The sequence below is a fragment of the Ranitomeya variabilis genome, chromosome 2 (genome assembly GCF_051348905.1).
Source record: "Ranitomeya variabilis isolate aRanVar5 chromosome 2, aRanVar5.hap1, whole genome shotgun sequence".
In the NCBI taxonomy this organism is placed as follows: domain Eukaryota; kingdom Metazoa; phylum Chordata; class Amphibia; order Anura; family Dendrobatidae; genus Ranitomeya; species Ranitomeya variabilis.
Genome location: NC_135233.1, coordinates 341,441,337 through 341,463,259, shown reverse-complemented (window position 1 = coordinate 341,463,259; position 21,923 = coordinate 341,441,337). Strand labels below are relative to the sequence as shown.

The 21,923-nt window shown below is 41.9% G+C and overlaps 1 protein-coding gene and 1 long non-coding RNA gene across 2 annotated transcripts in view; one reads left to right on the top strand and one right to left on the bottom strand.

Annotated features, from left to right (window-relative positions):
- The window catches only part of LOC143809392 (uncharacterized), a 344,523-nt gene that overhangs the window by 247,425 nt on the left and 75,175 nt on the right, over positions 1 to 21,923 (bottom strand). The gene's annotated exons all lie outside the window — the stretch shown is intronic.
- The window catches only part of CYSLTR1 (cysteinyl leukotriene receptor 1), a 72,366-nt gene continuing 53,241 nt past the window's right edge, over positions 2,799 to 21,923 (top strand). The window contains exon 1 of the mRNA XM_077285398.1: positions 2,799 to 3,356. The gene's annotated coding sequence lies outside the window, so the exon portion shown is untranslated. The remainder of the gene's footprint in view (positions 3,357 to 21,923) is intronic.

Sequence of the window (21,923 nt, the reverse complement as noted above, 5' to 3'; positions counted from 1 at the left end):
CCGTCTCCAAGACTTTACACGTGCGGCGCCGATTCTTTGGAATGCACTACCTAGGTTAATACAATTAATCCCCAATCCCCACAGTTTTAAGCGTGCCCTAAAAACTCATTTGTTCAGATTGGCCTACCGCCTCAACGCATTAACCTAATTATCCCTGTGTGGCCTATTAATAAAAAAACAACAACATAATCACGTTCCTCCATCATGTTCTCATACACTTTATGCAGTTAATAGCCTCTGTGTCTGTACTGTTACATACTTAGGTAGTTAACTGGTTCATGCAGCTTTACATGAACACCCGAGCCTTACACTATGGCTGGTCCAAATAACTAAAGCAATTGTTACCATCCACCTCTCGTGTCTCCCCTTTTCCTCATAGATTGTAAGCTTGCGAGCAGGGCCCTCATTCCTACTGGTATCTGTTTTGAACTGTGATTTCTGTTATGCTGTAATGTCTATTGTCTGTATAAGTCCCCTCTATAAGTTGTAAAGCGCTGCGGAATATGTTGGCGCTATATAAATAAAATTATTATTATTATTATTATTATTATTATCCTGTAACAATTATAGGGGATAACTCAGGAGACTCTTTGCGTGGAACAAGACAACTACAGGACACAGTTTTATAAGTGGTAAAGTCTATATTATCACACGGTGATTCAAACAGGTGCAGAGAGAAACTCAAGTCCACAACACTTGGTGCAAATATCAAATGCAGCTCAGCAGTCTATAGGAAACTTCAGAGGAAAATGCAATCTCGCAGAAAGTCTATGAAGCACAATTATTCGTGAGGATACTTGACACGAATAAGTCCTTGCTTAGTCCACAACACAGATAGATATGCTTATAAGGCAGTTCAAATAATATTTTAGCTCAACCAGGGAGGTCTGGGTAATAGTCTCAGGTTCTTGCAGAGCAGAAACAGCTTACATGTCCAGCAAATGCAGATGAAAGCAAACACGAGCAGCAGATGAAGGAGGATTACTGGAACTGGTGTATGCAGCAGGAACTCAGAGCAGAGTAGCAGGATAACCCCACAGGTTCACAGGAGCAGGTATATAGCCAGGGAGTCACCAGAGGTCAGGAGCTGGATGTAAGGCAGAATACTCTAGCACAGACTGAAGGCTGGGGTGGAGTTTTATAGCAGGAAGACACAGTGCACGAGACCAAAGACGCCATCTTGGAAAAAGGCAGTAATGCACAAAAAGGTAATAAAAAATGTTCAGAGTCCTGACAGATGGGTTCCCTTTTTGTTGCAATTGCTATTGTATGTGGTCTCTAAAGGCTGTCAACATGGGATGTCCATGGACCAGCACCTCCAGCGTGCACTATACACTCACCGGCCACTTTATTAGGTACACCATGCTAGTAACGGGTTGGACCCCCTTTTGCCTTCAGAACTGCCTCAATTCTTCGTGGCATAGATTCAACAAGGTGCTGGAAGCATTCCTCAGAGATTTTGGTCCATATTGACATGATGGCATCACACAGTTGCCGCAGATTTGTCGGCTGCACATCCCAAAGATGCTCCATACAAGGCAGGATGGATCCATGCTTTCATGTTGTTTACGCCAAATTCTGACCCTACCATCCAAATGTCGCAGCAGAAATCGAGACTCATCAGACCAAGCAACGTTTTTCCAATCTTCTACTGTCCAATTTCGATGAGCTTGTACAAATTGTAGCCTCAGTTTCCTGTTCTTAGCTGAAAGGAGTGGTACCCGGTGTGGTCTTCTGCTGCTGTAGCCCATCTGCCTCAAAGTTCGACGCACTGTGCGTTCAGAGATGCTCTTAGGCCTACCTTGGTTGTAACGGGTGGCGATTTGAGTCACTGTTGCCTTTCTATCAGCTCGAACCAGTCTGCCCATTCTCCTCTGACCTCTGGCATCAACAAGGCATTTCCGCCCACAGAACTGCCGCTCACTGGATTTTTTTTCTTTTTCGGACCATTCTCTGTAAACCCTAGAGATGGTTGTGCGTGAAAATCCCAGTAGATCAGCAGTTTCTGAAATACTCAGACCAGCCCTTCTGGCACCAACAACCATGCCACGTTCAAAGGCACTCAAATCACCTTTCTTCCCCATACTGATGCTCGGTTTGAACTGCAGGAGATTGTCTTGACCATGTCTACATGCCTAAATGCACTGAGTTGCCGCCATGTGATTGGCTGATTAGAAATTAAGTGTTAACAAGAAGTTGGACAGGTGTACCTAATAAAGTGGCCGGTGAGTGTACATGTATGACACAGTATAGGCAGGGGATGAACATTTTTAGAACATATATTTGTAACATAATTGCTAACATTTGATTGCAAAATTACCACATACATAAACTTTACATTAGCTTTACCTCCATTTCACCCCCAAACATCTCAGAAACACCGTATACAGCTTCTGCTGTCCCATCTAAAAGCAGCATGATGTAGGGGTAGAGACCCCAATTCCAGTGATGTCTCACCAACAGGTCTGCTTGCTGTAGTTTTAATAAAATCATAGTTTTATCTGCTGCAGATCTAACAATTCTCTGAATGCTGAGATCTGTGTAACCCCAGCCTACACCACCGATTGCCAACTTTCTGTGTACACTGTGCATAGGCAGAAATCTGCCATACAGTGGTAGGGGGTGCGGTTATACAAAGCTCATGAATATGAAGGACTACCTAGCAGCAGGTTTACTAGTCCTCTAGTGCTAATATCCTGCTGATAAAACTGAGATTTTTTCAAAACTACAGCAAGCAGCCCAGTAAGTGACACATTGCTGTATCAGGGTCTCTGTCTCTACATTATTCTGCTCTGAGATTAAGTGTCAAAACCTGGTGACAGATTCCCTTTTATTCAGATTGGTATAATTGCCAAGAAAGAAGAAAATATGTAGGACTGGGGCGTGTTTTTTTTTTTACAGGAGCATTTGCAGGGATATTTTATTTAACTGCATCTGTCACAATTTTGTCATTTTTCTTTTTTTACAGTACGGTAGCATTGCAGTTTTCATGTGATCTTGTGAATATGTGAACCTCGCAGAAAGCTTACAAACTAAAAGATCTATTATTATTACTTATGATGTATAAATATATAATATGTTCTCACTGTCAGGTGTAATTCTTCTTTAAGGGCAGGGTGTATGGTCTCCGGATTCTGTGCGGTGTGTGATATTCGGGGCGTGTGACATGGGAGGTCCAGGCAGGCACATTATTTAGTCCGCAGTCCTCGCAGCTTCTATCAGTTCTCTCTTGCCAAGCACAGATGAGGGTTTCTCTGCTCCTGGAACTTCCTCTGTTCAGCCCTCAGCAGCTCCTCTCCTCCCAGCTCCTCTCCTCCAGTCTGACTCAAGGCTTCTGTTCTCCTACACCTTATCGGGTAAGTCAATGAGATATGCAGGCTCCATACATTAGTTTTCTGCACTGTGGGTATAAAAAAGCAGAGGAGGTAACACTAACTGCATAGAATAGGTAAGTACTACCCTTTCCTTCTCACTCCTGCACTCGCCTTATTATTATGCTCCATTGCTATGATCTGTGTAGAGTCTTGTTCCCGAGAGCTAAATGTAAGGACTATGATGACTACCGGGGATTATTGAGTTACACGCCGTCCTTCATGTGGGGCACATAAGTGCCCATTAGTAAGCAATGTTGCCCTCCATGGAGCATTACGGTCATGACCCAGAAATCCTTCTAGTTTCTTATATGTCTAAGGCGTCGGAGACATTGTGGTCTGAGCACTAATACATCATTGGAGCATTTCTGTCAGCTCCGCACCGGATCCTTGGATAAATGGACGTATTATGGCTATAGAATATATGTGCGTATAGACATATCACCAAATTGCTCTTTTTTGTGAGACCGTCCCTTTTTTTTACCCTAATGTTTCTTTAAGGAAAATTGTTCCTTTAGACTGAGTTTTCGGTGAGTTTTTTACACGTATTTTCAAAAAAATGCTTTAATTAACAGTTGCAGAAAATCTGCAATATCAAAATATCATTGTGGGAACTTGGGCTTATGGACAAAGGAAATCCTGTCAAAAGGGCGTTCAGATTTGAGGAAATTTCAGTATGTATTATTATTTTGTATAATGAAAATTCTGCCTTTAATTTTTAAATACCTTTTGTATCAATTCCTCACACTGCTGTATGTATATATACAGTATATATAAATATATATATATAATTTGCACTGTGTTGTTGTTTAATATTAATACAAACCGTGAGGCCCCAATTTTTTGAAGTTGCAGAATTTCTGCCCCTATTAAATAATTAGGTTACTTGCTAGTGATGAGCGAATATACTCGTTACTCGAGATTTCCCGAGCATGCTCGGGAGTCCTCAGAGTATTTTTTAGTGCTCGGAGATTTAGTTTTTCTTGCCGCAGCAGAATGATTTACATCTGTTAGCCAGCATAAGTACATGTGGGGGTTGCCTGGTTGCTAGGGAATCCCCACATGTACTTATGCTGGCTAAGAGATGTAAATCATTCTGCTGCGGCAAGAAAAACTAACTCTCCGAGCACTAAAAAATACTCGGAGGACCCTCGAGCATGCTCGGGAAATCTCGAGTAACGAGTATATTCGCTCATCACTATTACTTGCATCTTTTTCATTGCATTTTTTTAGTGCGTTTTTATCACATTTTTGACACTGTTTTGGGTCTCTTGTTGGTATGTCATGTATTAAATAAAGCTGCTTTAGTTTTTCATACTTGTGGAAATGCGCTAAATATGCATGTGCATTTTTTTACCTGCCGATTTTCCGCATCTAACACACGTCTATGGGAAAAATCTGCACAGAAAACTCAGCTTTCCCCCAAGAGAAAATGTCATGTTGCTGATTTGAAACGCGCACCGCAGGTCAGTTTACTCTGAGTAATAAAAGCGCAGCGGGCAGGAGATTTCTATAAATCCCGTCCGCTTTGCTGGAGGCCACGTTCACACTATCAGTATTTGGTCTGTATTTGACATCAGTATTTGAAAAGCAAAATCAGGAGTGGAACAATCGGAGGAGAAGCTTGGCGAAACGTGTCCACCACTTCTGTATTTTTCATCCACTCCCGGTTTTGGTCTGACTTGCTGATCAAACTCTTCCATTCAAGTAAATGGGTCCTTGAAAAAAAAATCTGATAACACTTGGATGTGTAATTCATTTTTCGATGAGTAAATGATAGAAGAAGCTTTGAAATATCTCTCTAAATATTTCTTTACGTGCAAAAAAAACTGATAATAGAAGATTGGTAAAAATGAAAACATGAATCCAGAACACTGAGCAAAAGTCTATTTTTACAAAAAAAGAATGTATGAGAGCGGTCACTTTTTCCTCTCTGAAATGTCTAAAGGTCTAAAAAAATGAATCCGTCCTTTCACTATGAACCAACCCCAGGAATTATGGATCCGATTGTCAGAGTGTGTGGACATGTGAGCACTGTATGCTTGTGAACTATGTACAGTATGTATCGTCCGTAATGCAGAAGTGGGGTTATATCTTACTACATCGTTTTCTTCCTGTGACATAATCTAAGTATATCTTAAAAGGAGGAACATGTTATGTTTTGTAAAATGTTCATGGTGTCATGCAATCCTTCTGCACGTTTTACTGAGGCACAGACAAGACGGTGCAATACTTGACAGATTTTGTATTATGCTGTGGGGTCATCAGATCTCATTCATTCATGGATCCAAATTTTGGGCCTTTCATTACACTTCCAAACAGTAACGTGTAAGCAGGATTGTGCTTCAGTGGTCCACACTATTCTCTATTATTGGGTCCTGGGTGTAAATCTGACCACTATGGAGCTTGTATGTTACCACTAAGAGTTGAATAACATATGAAGTTAATTGGCGTTCTGTGCAAGTGACTATGTGCGCCCATGTGTGAGAATGAGACGGGGAAATCAGATTGTGAACCCTGACACGTGCCATGACAATCTCTATAAAATGGAATGTGTCGACTCCGTGAGAGCTGCGGAAAATACAGGAAGTCATAAGTGATCGTGCTGCTGTGCAAAAGAGAATCTGACACCTCAATCGAATGGAGATTATAGGGGAACGTTCACATGATTTTTTAATTTTTTTTTTGTTCCACGAGGTCAAAACGGCAAATCCTTCAAGCAGAAAACGCCTGTGGGAATTACATCGCATTCTTGACAGGTTTTTTTTGTTGTCCTGAAGTGTTTTTATTAAATCTTCCTGAAGCATCATGTTAACGTTTTTCTTAGGTGTTTTCTATGTTTTTTTAACTTTTCTTTTTTTATAAGCATATTTTTTGTAGCCTTTCCATTGACTTCTATTGTAAACAAAGGAACCAAAAACAAATAGCATAGGGGTATACTCAGTAAATAAACCAAAAAAGAAAAACAACCCTTAAAAATATCTTTAATTAACTATATTAAAATTCGATATATAATTAATGATGACCAACACCAAAACCTAAGATCAGAGCGGGGTATTAGTACAGCAATAAATACGCCAGGAATTCCTAATAGGGAAAGGCAGTGCTAACTTTATCCCTAATTACTTCCTATTGGACTGTACCTTCCTGGCAGTGGAGGTTGGCACAATAAATTCAGCATGGTGCCCCCACTCCGCGTCGACTGGCCCTTCTGGCCCTAGTCGGACCCTAACAACTACCCACGCCCAAATCCCAACACCATACACACAACCACAAGCCTTGGTCAGACTAGAAAAACTGATTACCGTATATACTCGAGTATAAGCCGAGATTTTCAGCCCAAATTTTGGGTCTGAAAGTGCCCCTCTCGGCTTTTACTCGAGTCATGTTCGGTGGCGGGGTCGGCGGGTGAGGGGGAGAGAGGACTGTCGCATACTCACCTGGTCCCGGCGCTCCTAATGCTGTTCCAGCCTGTCCCATGGTCTCCCGCGCTGCAGCTCTTCCTCTATTCAGCGGTCACGTGGTACCGCTCATTAAAGTAATGAATATGGACTCCACTCCCATAGGGGCGGAGCCGCATATTCATTACTGTAATAAGCGGTACCGGTGACAGCTCATTACAGGAAGAAGCTGCGGTACCATGGGACAGGCAGGGACAGCGTAAGGAGCGCCGGGACCAGGTGAGTATTTCATTTTCACCTGTCCGCGTTCCATCCGCCGGGCGCCGCTCTGTCTTCCCATCCTCTTGCAGTGACTGTGCAGGTCAGAGGGCGCGATGATGTATTAGTAAGTGCGCCGCCCTCTGCCTGAACAGTCAGTGCGGAGAGACGGGACGCTGAGGAGCAGCGGGCAGCGACTAGAGGTGAGTATGTGATTTTTTTTTTATTGCAGCTGCAGCAGCAGCATTACATTACATGTGGCACAATTCTATATGGAGCGTCTATGGGGCCATAAAGAACTGCATGGAGCATGATATGGGGCCATAACTGTATGGAGCATTATATGGGGCATCTATGGGGCAATAACTGTATGGAGCATTATATGGGGCCATAACTGCATGGAGCATTATATGGGGCATCTATGGGGCCATAACTGCATGGAGCATTATATGGGGCATCTATGGGGCCATAACTGCATGGAGCATTATATGGGGCATCTATGGGGCCATAACTGTATGGAGCATTATATGGGGCATTATATGGGGCCATAACTGCATGGAGCATTATATGGGGCATTATATGGGGCCATAACTGCATGGAGCATTATATGGGGCATCTATGGGGCCATAACTGTATGGAGCATTATATGGGGCATTATATGGGGTTATAACTGCATGGAGCATTATATGGGGCATTATATGGGGCCATAACTGCATGGAGCATTATATGGGGCATCTATGGGGCCATAACTGCATGGAGCATTATATGGGGCATCTATGGGGCCATAAAGAACTGCATGGAGCATTATATGGGGCTCCTGATTCAATATGGATATTCAAAAACACTTAACCTACTGATGTCTCAATTAATTTTACTTTTATTGGTATCTATTTTTATTTTTGACATATACCGGTAGCTGCTGCATTTTCCACCCTAGGCTTATACTCGAGTCAATAAGTTTTCCCAGTTTTTTGTTGCAAAATTAGGGGGGTCGGCTTATACTCGGGTCGGCTTATACTCGAGTATATACGGTAAGTAGATTTGCACAAGATATAGTATTGCACTAAAAAGCCTATCGCACTTATGTCCGCTTTTAATCCAGGACTGTTCCCTGAGCTCACCCTTTGTATTATCAGGATGTATATATAGTCACCTAGATTGTGAGGGACACATAGAGGCAGCAAAAAGGCCTCCAAGATTCAGCTTTTTGAGAAAAAAATATAAAGTGCTCTTGTGCTCATAAACTATTTACATTCTACTGCCATAGTTGGCTGCATAGTTAAATCACCATGACCAAGTCATATATTTATAGCAAGCTAGACGGAAACTTCACAAATATATAATTTCACTAGTCTCTCATGGCCACAGCACAACAAATCATCATATTATACATATTCCTACCATAGAGAACCAAAAGCATGCTACTGGAACCGTAATAGGTTACTTATCTGAATAGTGTGACATGATTTGTCCAATGTCTCCGTCCCTACGCGTTTCGCCCCCTCCTATTATAGGGGCTCATCAGGGGACCATGTTTAGGAGCAAGCCATAGTGGCATCATAGTGGATGTATTAGTGGATGTATAGTATTAGTGCAATACTATATCTTGTGCAAATCTACTTAATCAGTTTTTCTAGTCTGACCAAGGCTTGTGGTTGTGTGTATGGTGTTGGGATTTGGGTGTGGGTAGTTGTTAGGGTCCGACTAGGGCCAGAAGGGACAGTCGAATTTAGGGTGCCAACCTCCACTGCCAGGAAGGTAATATGGTAATATGGTTAATTAAATATATTTTTAAGGGTTGTTTTTCTTTTTTGGTTTATGTACTTCTATTGTAAAGTCTGGAGTGGCTTCATAGCAGAAAATGGTTGAGAATGGTCCACTCACTTCTTTTAACCACTTGGAGTATTTGGAGACCTGAAGCGATTAAGAAATTATTAAAAGCCATAACGTGTGAACAGCAGAGTCTCATTTTCAATAGAAATGAGTAGGAAGAGTCTTTCACACAGTCTTTGAGTGCATTTTATAGCAGACCCACTGAAAAACCCCACTTGGGTCAACGTAGTCTAAGGCTACATTGAGTGTTTGCTAAGAGTTTGTTGCATATTTTCTCCACTATTAAGTAAAGTAAGTCACTTGTGGATTTTTTTCATTTAGTTTATGAGTGCGTTTTTTACATGCGTTTTTGTCTCTTTTGGTGAGCCATGTTTTAAATAAAACTGCTTTTGTTTTTGACACTTCTTGGTATTCGGCTTTGACAGAACTTTATTAATACAGTCATGTGCGTGTGCTAATAGTTTAGGATTTTTAAGCATTTCTATGATTCATCTGCCTTCAATTCCTGAAATCGAATACTTGGCATACTCCAATCTTGTATTCTGCTGCACGGTGCATGGTCTGGCGGATTGGCAGGTAGTAAACCAGAGCGGTGAAGTTGAGGATTGATCATCTCATGTTTAGCTGTGTTAAAAGCATGATCATTTAGGAATAATGTGCAGTTTATATCTATTTCTGTGTGCTATCACTTATAGGTCTACTGTCATAGGGCAGTATGTGGACAATGGTGACCGCTGGTTCATTTATTTCAGGGCTACATGGAAATCTGATTACTAATGCAATCTAATTTTGGGCAGACCGATAACTTTTGAATAGATTCTCAGACAAAAATCATATAAAATGTAACATCCAGTCTCTCCGAGATGACTCGAGTCTTTATCACAGTGGCGTCTTGCCATCGAGCTGAGGGAAGAGGCATCAATGCTTGGCAGAATACCAAACCCAACTCTCGCCTTCATCCCGCATGGAGCAGAATAATCGTACTGATCTCTCTCTTGTCATTGAAACACTGGCCTTTCTTTGAATGTACTCCGGATTCTGATTAATGAATACTGATACAATATAATGATGAGAATACTGTCCTGCGAACCTGCCAGTTTCCTCCCGAGTCAGGAAACGTTAAAGAGGTTGTCCACTACTTTAACATTGATTATCAATCCTAAGTATAGGTCATCGATGTCTAATCAGTGGGGGTGCGACACCCGCTACCCCTGACGATCAGCCGTTTTTGGTGCCGGCGGCAAGAACTGCTCAGTCAGGCTGGGGTTCACACTTGTGAGTGCAATGTAAGAAACTAGCGTGAGTCTCTTGCATCAATACCCGGCACTGCCGCTTGCTCTCGGGACCGGAGTGTGCGGTGCATATATTTCTATGCAGCCGAACACTCCGGTCCCGAGAGCCGGCGGCAGTGTTGGGTATTGATGCGAGTTTCTCGCATTGCATTCGCAAGTGTGACCCCGGCGTTATGGAGCTGCTCTGCTTACTGATAGTGGCCATGGCCAGGTACGGCACATCCACCCCCTATTGATTTGAGTAGGAGGTCGATGTGCAGTACCCGGCCATGGCCACTATCCATAAGCAGAGCAGCTCCTTAACTGAGCACTTTCATCTAGCACTGAAAACAGCTGATTGGCGGGGGTGCCGATTGTCGCACCCCCACCGATCAGGCATTGATGACCTATCCTAACTATAGGTTACCAATGTTAAAGTACTGGACAACCTTTTTACATTTTCTCTGTATAATGTTACAAGCTTTTGGGATGGGATTTTACAAAATCTCATCCAGACGCTGTGGAGATTGAACTGCGCACGGATTTGAAATAATTTTACTAGTAGTGGATTTGCATTGAGCATTTCATTCCTTTAGATATCCATTCTATTGCTTTATAGAAAATCAATAAAGAAGTAACAGGTTTGCGGATGTGCTGTATTTTTGCAACAACAGAAGAAAACATGCAGTAAGATCACAGCATTTTCGCAACAAAATGAACTGTGTGGTTTGATGGATGCCGTTAAAGACTTTTCTTTCTTTATAAAAAAAAAAAAAGAAAACTGCCATGTGGAGGAAAAAATTGAAATTGATAGTGGCAGATTTGCTAAATTTTGAACTTCTTTTTTCCTCCACATGTTACTTTTTGAAAAGTCGATGACTCTTAATGAAGGTGTATGACCTCAGGCTTCCAACAAATGTACTATCATTTACACCAGAAAATGGCATGAATTATACTTCCTATGATTTGCTGGCGTACAGATCGGCATCTTAATACATTAGGCACATCTCGCTTCGCTGGGTTTTTTAGAAAGACTAATGTACTAATGTTTCCTTTTTTTTTTCTTGTCACAATCACTTATGAAAAACCACAATGTCATCAGTGTTCGTTGATATTTCTTTTTCACATTAGATGCATTTTTCGGTTTGGCAGTACCCAACATTGCCAGTTACTGTCAGGCAGATGTTTTCTTGTTAAATTTAGTTTGCCTTTGTTTGATTCTCTTGGTGGCTTCCCGTAGGGACAATATATGGCTGCTTTTTCCTACATTAATAATACATGCATGGTTGGCCGGGTACAGATAACCTTGTCAAAACAGCTCATGGAAGGATTGCACTGCGCTGATGAGACCATTTTCTGCACAAATGTGAAAATACATGTATAGTGTCATTCTAGCTGTGTACAACTTCTGAGTTATCATTTCTTCTGCGTTGTCTACAGTTTAGCTCTGCTCTATTAAAGGGAATCTGTCAGCAGGTTTTTGCTACCTCATCTGAGAGCACATAAACCCTACTGTAAGTAAAAAAGTAAAAAGCAAATATGCATTTAAATAACAGAGTTCTTAGCAATACTGTTTTTGATTAAAAAAATAGCATAAAAGCCATCCCACCATCGACAAGGTAACTCTGATCGGGACAGTCCTACACTGTCTAATATTAAGAACCTTACCATGTGTCAGAGTTGACCTCAGTGTGTGAATAAGGGCAGTCAAAAGGACCGAGTCCCGACCTATGGACACCAGTCTGGGGAAGCCTTTAAATGTAATTTCCAGCTCAGGAGAGGGAGGCCACACCCCGGCTTGCACAGAATGCTAAATACAAAAAAAAAGCACAAAAATTGAGCTTGATTTAAGTTGGTATACATGCAGCACATAAACGCATGTTCACTTTGGCCATAAAGCATACAAAACCTACAAGAAGCAAAAAAACTATAAACGCTACTGTAACTAAATAAGTAAAAAGCAAAAGTGCATTTAAACAACACAAGGTTCTTAGTAATACTGTTATTGATTTAAAAAAAATAGCATAAAAGCCTGTAATTGTAGTTTCCAGCTCAGGTATTACTAAGCTGGTATTACTAAGAACTGTGTGTTCATTTAAATGCATTTTTCCTTTTTGCTTATTTAGTTACAGTGGGGTTTAAGTTTATTTTGCTTCTTGTAGGTATTGTATGCTTTATGGCCAAAGTGAACATGCTTTTATGTGCTGCATGTATACCAACATAATAATATTTATTTTTTAATCTTTATTTTTATATAGCGCTAACATATTCCGCAGCGCTTTACAGTTTGCACACATTATCATTGCTGTCCCCGTTGGAGCTCACAATCTAAATTCCCTATCAGTATGTCTTTGAAATGTGAGAGAAAACCGGAGAACCCAGAGGAAACCCACGCAAACACGGAGAGAACATACAAACTCTTTGCAGATGTTGTCCTTAGTGGGGCTTGAACCCGGGACTGCAGCACTGCAAGGCTGCTGTGCCAACCACTGCGCCACCGTGCTGCCCTCCCATCTACTTTGCTGGAATTGTAGTACACTTCAGTTTGTGTGCATGAAGATCTGCACTAGTGATGAGCGAGTGTACTCGCTGCTCGGACCTTCCCGAGCATGCTCGGGTGGTCTCAGAGCACTTTTTAGTGCTCGGAGACTTAGTTTTCATCGCGGCAGCTGAACGACCCACAGCCACCAACCAGGCTGAGCACATGTGGGGGTTGCCTGGTTGCTATGGAATCCCCACATGTACTCAGCCTGGCCAGCAGCTGCAAATCATGCAGCCGCCGCGACGAAAACCAAATCTCCGAGCAGTCATATATACTCGGAGGTCACCCAAGCGTGCTGGTGAAAACCTGAGCAACGAGTACACTCGCTCATCACTAATCTGAACCAAATACTCAGCCATGCTGGGTACAGTGGGGCAAAAAAGTATTTAGTCAGTCAGCAATTGTGCAAGTTCCACCACTTAAAAAGATGAGAGGCGTCTGTAATTTACATCATAGGTAGACCTCAACTATGGGAGACAAACTGAGAAAAAAAAATCCAGAAAATCACATTGTCTGTTTTTTTTATCATTTTATTTGCATTTTATGGTGGCAAATAAGTATTTGGTCAGAAACAAACAATCAAGATTTCTGGCTCTCACAGACCTGTAACTTCTTCTTTAAGAGTCTCCTCTTTCCTCCACTCATTACCTGTAGTAATGGCACCTGTTTAAACTTGTTATCAGTATAAAAAGACACCTGTGCACACCCTCAAACAGTCTGACTCCAAACTCCACTATGGTGAAGACCAAAGAGCTGTCAAAGGACACCAGAAACAAAATTGTAGCCCTGCACCAGGCTGGGAAGACTGAATCTGCAATAGCCAACCAGCTTGGAGTGAAGAAATCAACAGTGGGAGCAATAATTAGAAAATGGAAGACATACAAGACCACTGATAATCTCCCTCGATCTGGGGCTCCACGCAAAATCCCACCCCGTGGAGTCAGAATGATCACAAGAACGGTGAGCAAAAATCCCAGAACCACGCGGGGGGACCTAGTGAATGAACTGCAGAGAGCTGAGACCAATGTAACAAGGCCTACCATAAGTAACACACTACGCCACCATGGACTCAGATCCTGCAGTGCCAGATGTGTCCCACTGCTTAAGCCAGTACATGTCCGGGCCCGTCTGAAGTTTGCTAGAGAGCATTTGGATGATCCAGAGGAGTTTTGGGAGAATGTCCTATGGTCTGATGAAACCAAACTGGAACTGTTTGGTAGAAACACAACTTGTCGTGTTTGGAGGAAAAAGATTACTGAGTTGCATCCATCAAACACCATACCTACTGTAAAGCATGGTGGTGGAAACATCATGCTTTGGGGCTGTTTCTCTGCAAAGGGGCCAGGACGACTGATCCGGGTACATGAAAGAATGAATGGGGCCATGTATCGTGAGATTTTGAGTGCAAACCTCCTTCCATCAGCAAGGGCATTGAAGTTGAAACGTGGCTGGGTCTTTCAACGTGACAATGATCCAAAGCACACCGCCAGGGCAATGAAGGAGTGGCTTCGTAAGAAGCATTTCAAGGTCCTGGAGTGGCCTAGCCAGTCTCCAGATCTCAACCCTATAGAAAACCTTTGGAGGGAGTTGAAAGTCCGTGTTGCCAAGCGAAAAGCCAAAAACATCACTGCTCTAGAGGAGATCTGCAAGGAGGAATGGGCCAACATACCAACAACAGTGTGTGGCAACCTTGTGAAGACTTACAGAAAACGTTTGACCTCTGTCATTGCCAACAAAGGATATATTACAAAGTATTGAGATGAAATTTTGTTTCTGACCAAATACTTATTTTCCACCATAAAATGCAAATAAAATGATAAAAAAACAGACAATGTGATTTTCTGGATTTTTTTTTCTCAGTTTGTCTCCCATAGTTGAGGTCTACCTATGATGTAAATTACAGACGCCTCTCATCTTTTTAAGTGGTGGAACTTGCACTATTGCTGACTGACTAAATACTTTTTTGCCCCACTGTATGTGTGCAGTTTTTTGTTTTAAATTTTTCATTTTTCATAATTCGAGCTCAATTTTTGTTTGTTTTTTTCTCATCTGAGAGCAGCGTAATGTGGGAAAAGAGAAGCTGAATACAACAATGTATCACTTAGATTACTGGGTGCTGCCTTTCTAAAACAATCAGAGCTTTTAGATTTAGAATGAAGCAGAGCTGAGGAAGCTAACCCCGCCCACACCAGGTTCTATAAGTGCAAAGTCCATTGACAGCGAGCTGCCTATCACAGGAGGGGGCGTTGTCAGGCTAATGCAGTATAACAATGTTAGTCTTTTAGTGATAAATCCTTCACAGTTAGTAAATAGCACGCACTTTGACAACTGAATTCTTAGTTTCAGCCTCTATCTCCTGCTGTCTTCAGATTACATAGCAAAAACCTGCTGACAGATTCCCTTTAAGGCACGATGATCAGTTACCTTACCTTAGTTATATTGTTTATTGGGAGTTTAATTTACCCACTGTGTCATCAGAGGTTCGAAATGCAGCACTGTCCCCTATGCTTTATCCTGCAGTTCTGCACATATTAATATGCATGCATAGTAGCATATTTAAATTCTTACCATTAAATGATGGAAATCCTGAAACTTCAATGCTCCTAGATCAGACACTTTGCCTAAATACTCTTCAGAAGCTCACAAATTTCTATACCTACTACCTTTCATCACCTGTATAGGGCAGGCACATCTACAAAGGGACTTATATCTGAATTTTGTTTTTTAAATGCTGGTCTAGTTAATCCAAATCGGTAACAACTTACTTGACAAAAATATATAAAAGTATTGGAAGAATTTGTAAATCAGAATCTGCCTGAAGACACCAAGAGTATAATCTGAAAACTGAAACTAGAACTTAAGACATCAATCTGCTCTAAATCAGTGAAATTAAAAAAAAATCCCAGCAGCCTCCACTAGAGGGAGCTTTCGACTGCGTATTGCTTAGTAATGAGCTGAGGATATATATACAGTTGCTAGTAAGAGCTTCAGCTCCCTCTAGTGGTGACTGCTTGCAGTAAGGTTTTGTTCCTCTGCATATGCAGCTCTGTATCACAAAAAGAGGCTCTATTCTTTATACTGATCAGGCACTTGAAAAACAGATTAGTAGAAGCGAGCGCACAGTTTTTGCCTGTGTGCACAGGCAGCTGGGAGCATGAATTCAATAGAAAGCCTAGATTAGGAAGCCTTTTCTTTCATTTGAATCCATATCCCGCTCTGTGTTGCGCTCAGACAGGAGTTGTTTGCTATGGTCTGCTGATCTGTGCACTTCTCGGGTCTTCTGCACAATCGGTGAGGGTCTGTAGACGTGAAACCACAAATGATCTGCAGACAATAGAAGTGTCCCATAAATATGAAAAGTCAGCCAGAAAGTTTAGTTATCCTTCAAACATGTATTGTATGTATTGTGATGCAGCAGTTTTCACAACAGTGCAGTAAAGAGGCAGTGACTCAGGTTAGTCCAAATTAAATGTATTTATTTTTGGCAACTAACAAAAATAACTCAAACCTTATCCTCAGATTTGCAGCCGGATCGTCCATAACAGTTGGTAGCCAATCCATTGCCATGGGCGACTGCACCGCTGTATCACACTTGGGTGCATCATTGCCTTCGTCTTCTCTGGCCTGTGTACAGACTCACACAGACCTGACCTGCACAGAGTCTCCTGCTCTGATGCTTGCAAACCAAACACTGACACACCCAAACCTTAGCTTGCTCCTTTTTATACAGCGGGGGGAGGGGGGTGTAGCTTGGAGTGGGAGCAGCTAAGATATGCCCCCAAGGGAGGAGGGCTAAGCTAAGATTTTCCTGCCCTAGGACCACGATCAAATATACCCTATTAATAGAGATGAGCGGTGTTAAAGTCGAACTGTTCGCAAATTTCAAATTTGAGCTGTTTTAGGCGGTGTTCGAGTTGTTCGACGAACCTGGAAAATTTGCTTAAAATTCGGCTGTTCGAGTTTCTGTTAGATAACTGTTCGTTCACCAAAAGCCTAGCTTGATTTGCACATTAAAACTGTTTATCATTGTTAATGTTTCAAAAAAAGCAGTAAAGCCGCACCCTATAATTATATAGTCTCTATGGACATCGGGGCGCACGTCCTCACCAGGGGGTCCATCCCAGACAGAACAACCAAATCCAAACTGAAGAAAAGGACAGCGCCACACCGGATAGTGAAAAGCAGCTCACATATTTATTCTGCCTCCTGCAGCAACGTTTCGGTCCAAAGACCTTTGTCAAGCCCAGTACACAGCATTTCAACCACTATTATATACCCATAAGCCCTCCCCTATAATTAACCATCTACCAATAGGAATACAATAGAAAAATAGAAAAAAAAACAGAAAAAAAACATACACAACACAGTTCACATATACACATATAAAAAACAATTGTACATGAGTAGCAATCACCGCACCACCCCCTCTAACATAGATCAACTAACTCTGATCCCTCTTTTGCATACATCTTATCGCCAAAACACAGAGATAAAAATCCCAGTACATAGAATGTAAACAAACCATGTCCCACCTACCAGAGCAATGCTTAGGCAGTTACCATAGTACCCAAATACTCCCACAGGCGTGTTCATGAAGGATATAATCCAATCATATCACCAGGTTACAGGTCATGTGACCGCATCAACCCCATGTGATATGTGTCACACTGTGCAGGTCCTGCCAACATCTCCCCAATCCGAATAGTAATCCCAGCTGCGCATGTCGCCGGCAAAATTCTGCTCATAAGAGACAAAGTCCCACATATTAGTGCACATGTCCATAGGGCTCATAGATCCGGAGATGTCCTTGCGCACACATATCTTTTCAGTCAATGTCCGCAGTGGGGGAGCAGGTGAATAGTGCGCATGTCTGGAGCTCCTCCTCAGTACTCCTGCATTCAGCGCCGATATATAGCAAAACAATGATGCGTATGTCTGAAATCACAGATCATATCTCCAAATAACATATAGAACGATGTTATGCATGTCCAGAAAGTCTTCAATTCCTCCATATATATGGTAATGGCACACATGACTTAAATAATCGCATCTTTAAAAATGTCCTTAATGTTGTGCTGAAACCTATAATAGAATAGAATATATCTAAAAGGGAAAGCACATCCCTCCCAATCATTTAATAATATATACATCACAATATGCAAATGATAAAACACACTTATATTGCATTATAGTACCCTAGAATATTAATCATTTGACTCTAACACAACATCATAACCAAATAAAGCCATAACATCTCAACTTAGCCATCCACGCCCCCCATGTCGTACCAAGGATTCCCAGCCAGTCTCCCATGCTGATACTTGCCCAGCTTCAAGCTGCTTAGCATTGTACGATCTGGCAAGGGCCGGCACATTCAGCCTAAAGTGGCCATTGACACAAGGGGCACAATAGCATAGACAGCCAATCTCTGAAAAATATATATCCAAACAGTGTATTGCCTTTAAGGATAAATGGGGACATATAACCATAATACAATTACGGAATAACACTCATCGAATAGGTAAGGGATATAATGTACCAAACATCAAAGCATATTAGCCATATAGTATATCCTCCTTCATAAATCGGTGTTCATATAAATGATGGTATCAATAATCCCTGGGACACCAATCGGCCTCAAAAAAAGGCCATATGGTTAACCCCTTTATCACTGATACTCAACAATTATCCCTCAAAAGGAGGGACAAAGGATTGATCGGAGTGTGCTTCAAACTACCCAAATAATCTGTACAATATAAAGAACAAGGCAAACACAGAATATATAATACAGTTAAAAACATTATACCGATGAGATACCACAACGAAACCTCAAAGGAAACAGTTCTATTGGTATTCTATATTCAATCCTTTGGGGAAAAGAGTGTCCAATTCAAATATCCATTTTAGTTCTTTTCTCTTCAGGAGAGTAACGCGATCTCCACCTCGTCTTGGCATGGGTACATCGTCTATAACCCTATACCTCAATTGATTAACCGAATGGCCCATTTCGTGAAAATGTCTCGGTACCGGAAGCTCAATTAATTTCGTTCTAATAGTGCTTTTGTGTTTAGTGATCCTCGCTTTAACCTCCTTCGTGGTCTCCCCCACATAGAAGAGACCACATGGGCAGCTAAGGACATAAACAACAAAGCTGCTCTTACATGTATAGCGTTTCCGTATTTCGTACCTCTTTTCAGTGTATGGATGATAGAAGGATGCACCTTTTACTAAGTTATTACAACATGCACATCCAAGACAAGGGAAATTTCCCAAGCTAGGACGGCTAAGAGTGGTTTGTATATCTCTCCTAAAACTACCAACATCTGACATAACCAACTCGTCCTTAAGGTTCCTATTCCTCCAATAAGAAAATAAAGGAGGTAATTGGAACTCATTAATGTCAGCATGACCCTTACTCAATAATGACCAATGTCTACGTATGACATCCGAGATCTTATTACTCAAACCATTATATACTGTAACAAACGGTACTCTTTTGCTTGATTCAACAGACACTTTAGGTATTAAAAGCTCATCACGTTTTTTAGTCAAGGCCTTCATTTTAAACTTGTCAAGATCGACCTTGGAATAACCCCTTGATAAAAATTTCTGACACATCTCAGTAAGTCTATCATCAATGAAAGAATCACAGGAAACAATTCTTCTGACTCTCAATAATTGGCTCCATGGCAGAGACTCCACCATCCGACGCGGGTGTTCACTGGAAAAATGTAGTAGATTATTTCTGTCCGTATGCTTAACGAACAGATCCGTATGCAAAAACCCATCCATCTTGTAAACACAAGTATCAAGGAATTGCATCCTCACCTGAGAGCAGTCCATGGTGAAACCCAACCCAGGATAGATGTTATTCAAATATGAATAAAAAAGTTCAAGCTCATCCCTGTCGCCATCCCATATCAGGAAGATGTCATCGATATAGCACCGCCAGCCCCTAACATGGCCCCAAAACTGCGAACTGTACACGTGCTCGCCCTCCAGGACAGCCATATAGATGTTAGCATACGTAGGGGCCACATGGTGAGGACGTGCGCCCCGATGTCCATAGAGACTATATAATTATAGGGTGCGGCTTTACTGCTTTTTTTGAAACTTGCACTGTGTGGGTCCTGTTTGGCCTGCATCCTTCTTAATTAATATGGATATACACGCTGGTACGAGTGGAGGTGAACCAGCATCTGCCTGTTTTTATTATACCGATGAGGATGCCGCAAGGATTATATCAGATGCTGGGGTTGATAATGCTTATTTAAGCCAGCCATCTACTGAAATGTTGAAAATGAGATGGGAGGCTGAGAGAAGAAAACTTGTCTCATTAGAGTTGCATGCTGGGACATTGGTGGAATATTTCAAAGCCAAAAGGATCCCTAGGGGTTTAAGGCCGAATTTGAGACCTACCCTAATGCCAAACAATACACAATTTTGTGCTAAATTTGAAGCTATTGGTAATAAGTATGCTTTTGACATCATGCTATTGAATATTGAGTTTTTGAAAATAGAAATTACAACTCTTAAGAGTAAACAAGATGAGACGAGAAATGCTCTTCTGGCAGTAACCTCAGCTGATGATTTTAATAACATCAACTCTAAGATTGAGGAAAATCTCCTTAAATACAGAACTGGTCTGGAGGATACTAAGAGATCCAAATGGTTTAGGGATCTGGAGGACTATAATAATGGTAGAATCTATGGTTGGCAGTTTAGAAATTCTATGCCAAACAGATCCATGCCAGGATCGGGCCGTCCTAGGGGTGGTCAAAAGAGGATGAGGAAGTTTCAGAAACGGATGACTCCACAATCTTCATTTGGTTTTACTGGTGGGGAATCAGACTCTACCGATGATGGTGGAGGGATGAATGTGGATACAGCTCGTTTTTTAGCCAAGGAAACAGTGGACGTGTCCCAAGAAGACGGAGGAGCCACAGGGGTGGCAGGAAACACAGGAAAAAGGAACCAAAGACTGATGACCAGATCCAAGGTGAAGAGGAAGTTGGAGAATCATCATCCTTGGTGGTAAATATATCCTCATTATCTCTTTCAGATTTACAAGTAAGGGTGCTCTCTAGGGGGCTATCGATTTGTCCCACGGGTGACACCAACTGGTTTAACCTTGATAATGATTTATTTTCTTTTTTTCGCCGTTTAAAATTGGCAGTGTTTTTTTCAGATAAAGAGAAAGCTGTGACCTTACCTCCGCAAACGCAACTCTCACTTGATAAATTTGGTCTCTATAATAAGAGTGACTTTGTGCCTCCAATACAGGATCCAGTTATAGAGACTTTTTGTAAATTGGTGAAGGCTGATATAGCCAAGTTGAAGAAAAATAAAGGGAGGAGATTGGGTCATCCTAATTTGACCTTTGCAGAACGGAAAGAGATTGGGATACTGAGGAGGAATAAATCCATCACCATAAAGCCAGCCGACAAGGGCGGGGCTTTGGTGGTGATGGATACCTCTCAGTATATTGGTGAGATACGGTCGCAGCTCTCAGATATTGATGTTTATGAAAGATTGCAGGTGAACCCAACCCAGAGATTCAAATTAGAACTGGATATATTGATTGATGGGGCACTGGATAGTGGCCTCATCGATAAAAAATTGGCAGAATATTTAAAAGTTGAGTATCCCGTGGTTCCGGTCCTGTACACTCTTCCGAAGATCCACAAGGATCTTCAGAGACCCCCTGGTCGCCCGATTGTGTCGGGCAGGGGGTCTCTATGTAATAAAGTGGCGATTTTTTTGGATCGCTTACTAAGGAAGTTTGCTGTTTCTGCACTCTCTTATGTGAGAGATACAAGTGATTTCATAAGATCTTTGGAGGGTGTGCGGGTTGTGGAATCCACGTGGTTGGTTTCGTTTGATGTAACATCCCTGTACACTTCCATTGAGCATGCCAGGGGATTGTCAGCAGTCGGTATGGTGCTGGCCAGCTCCGACATGGCCCCGGACTGTGCACGGTTCGCCCTGGCGCTGCTGGAGTTCATCCTCGGGAGGAATTATTTTCTCTTTGGGGATGATTACTACCTGCAGCGCCGCGGGACAGCCATGGGGTCCAATGTGGCCCCTACGTATGCTAACATCTATATGGCTGTCCTGGAGGGCGAGCACGTGTACAGTTCGTGGTTTTGGGGCCATGTTAGGGGCTGGCGGCGCTATATCGATGACATCTTCCTGATATGGGATGGCGACAGGGATGAGCTTGAACTTTTTTATTCATATTTGAATA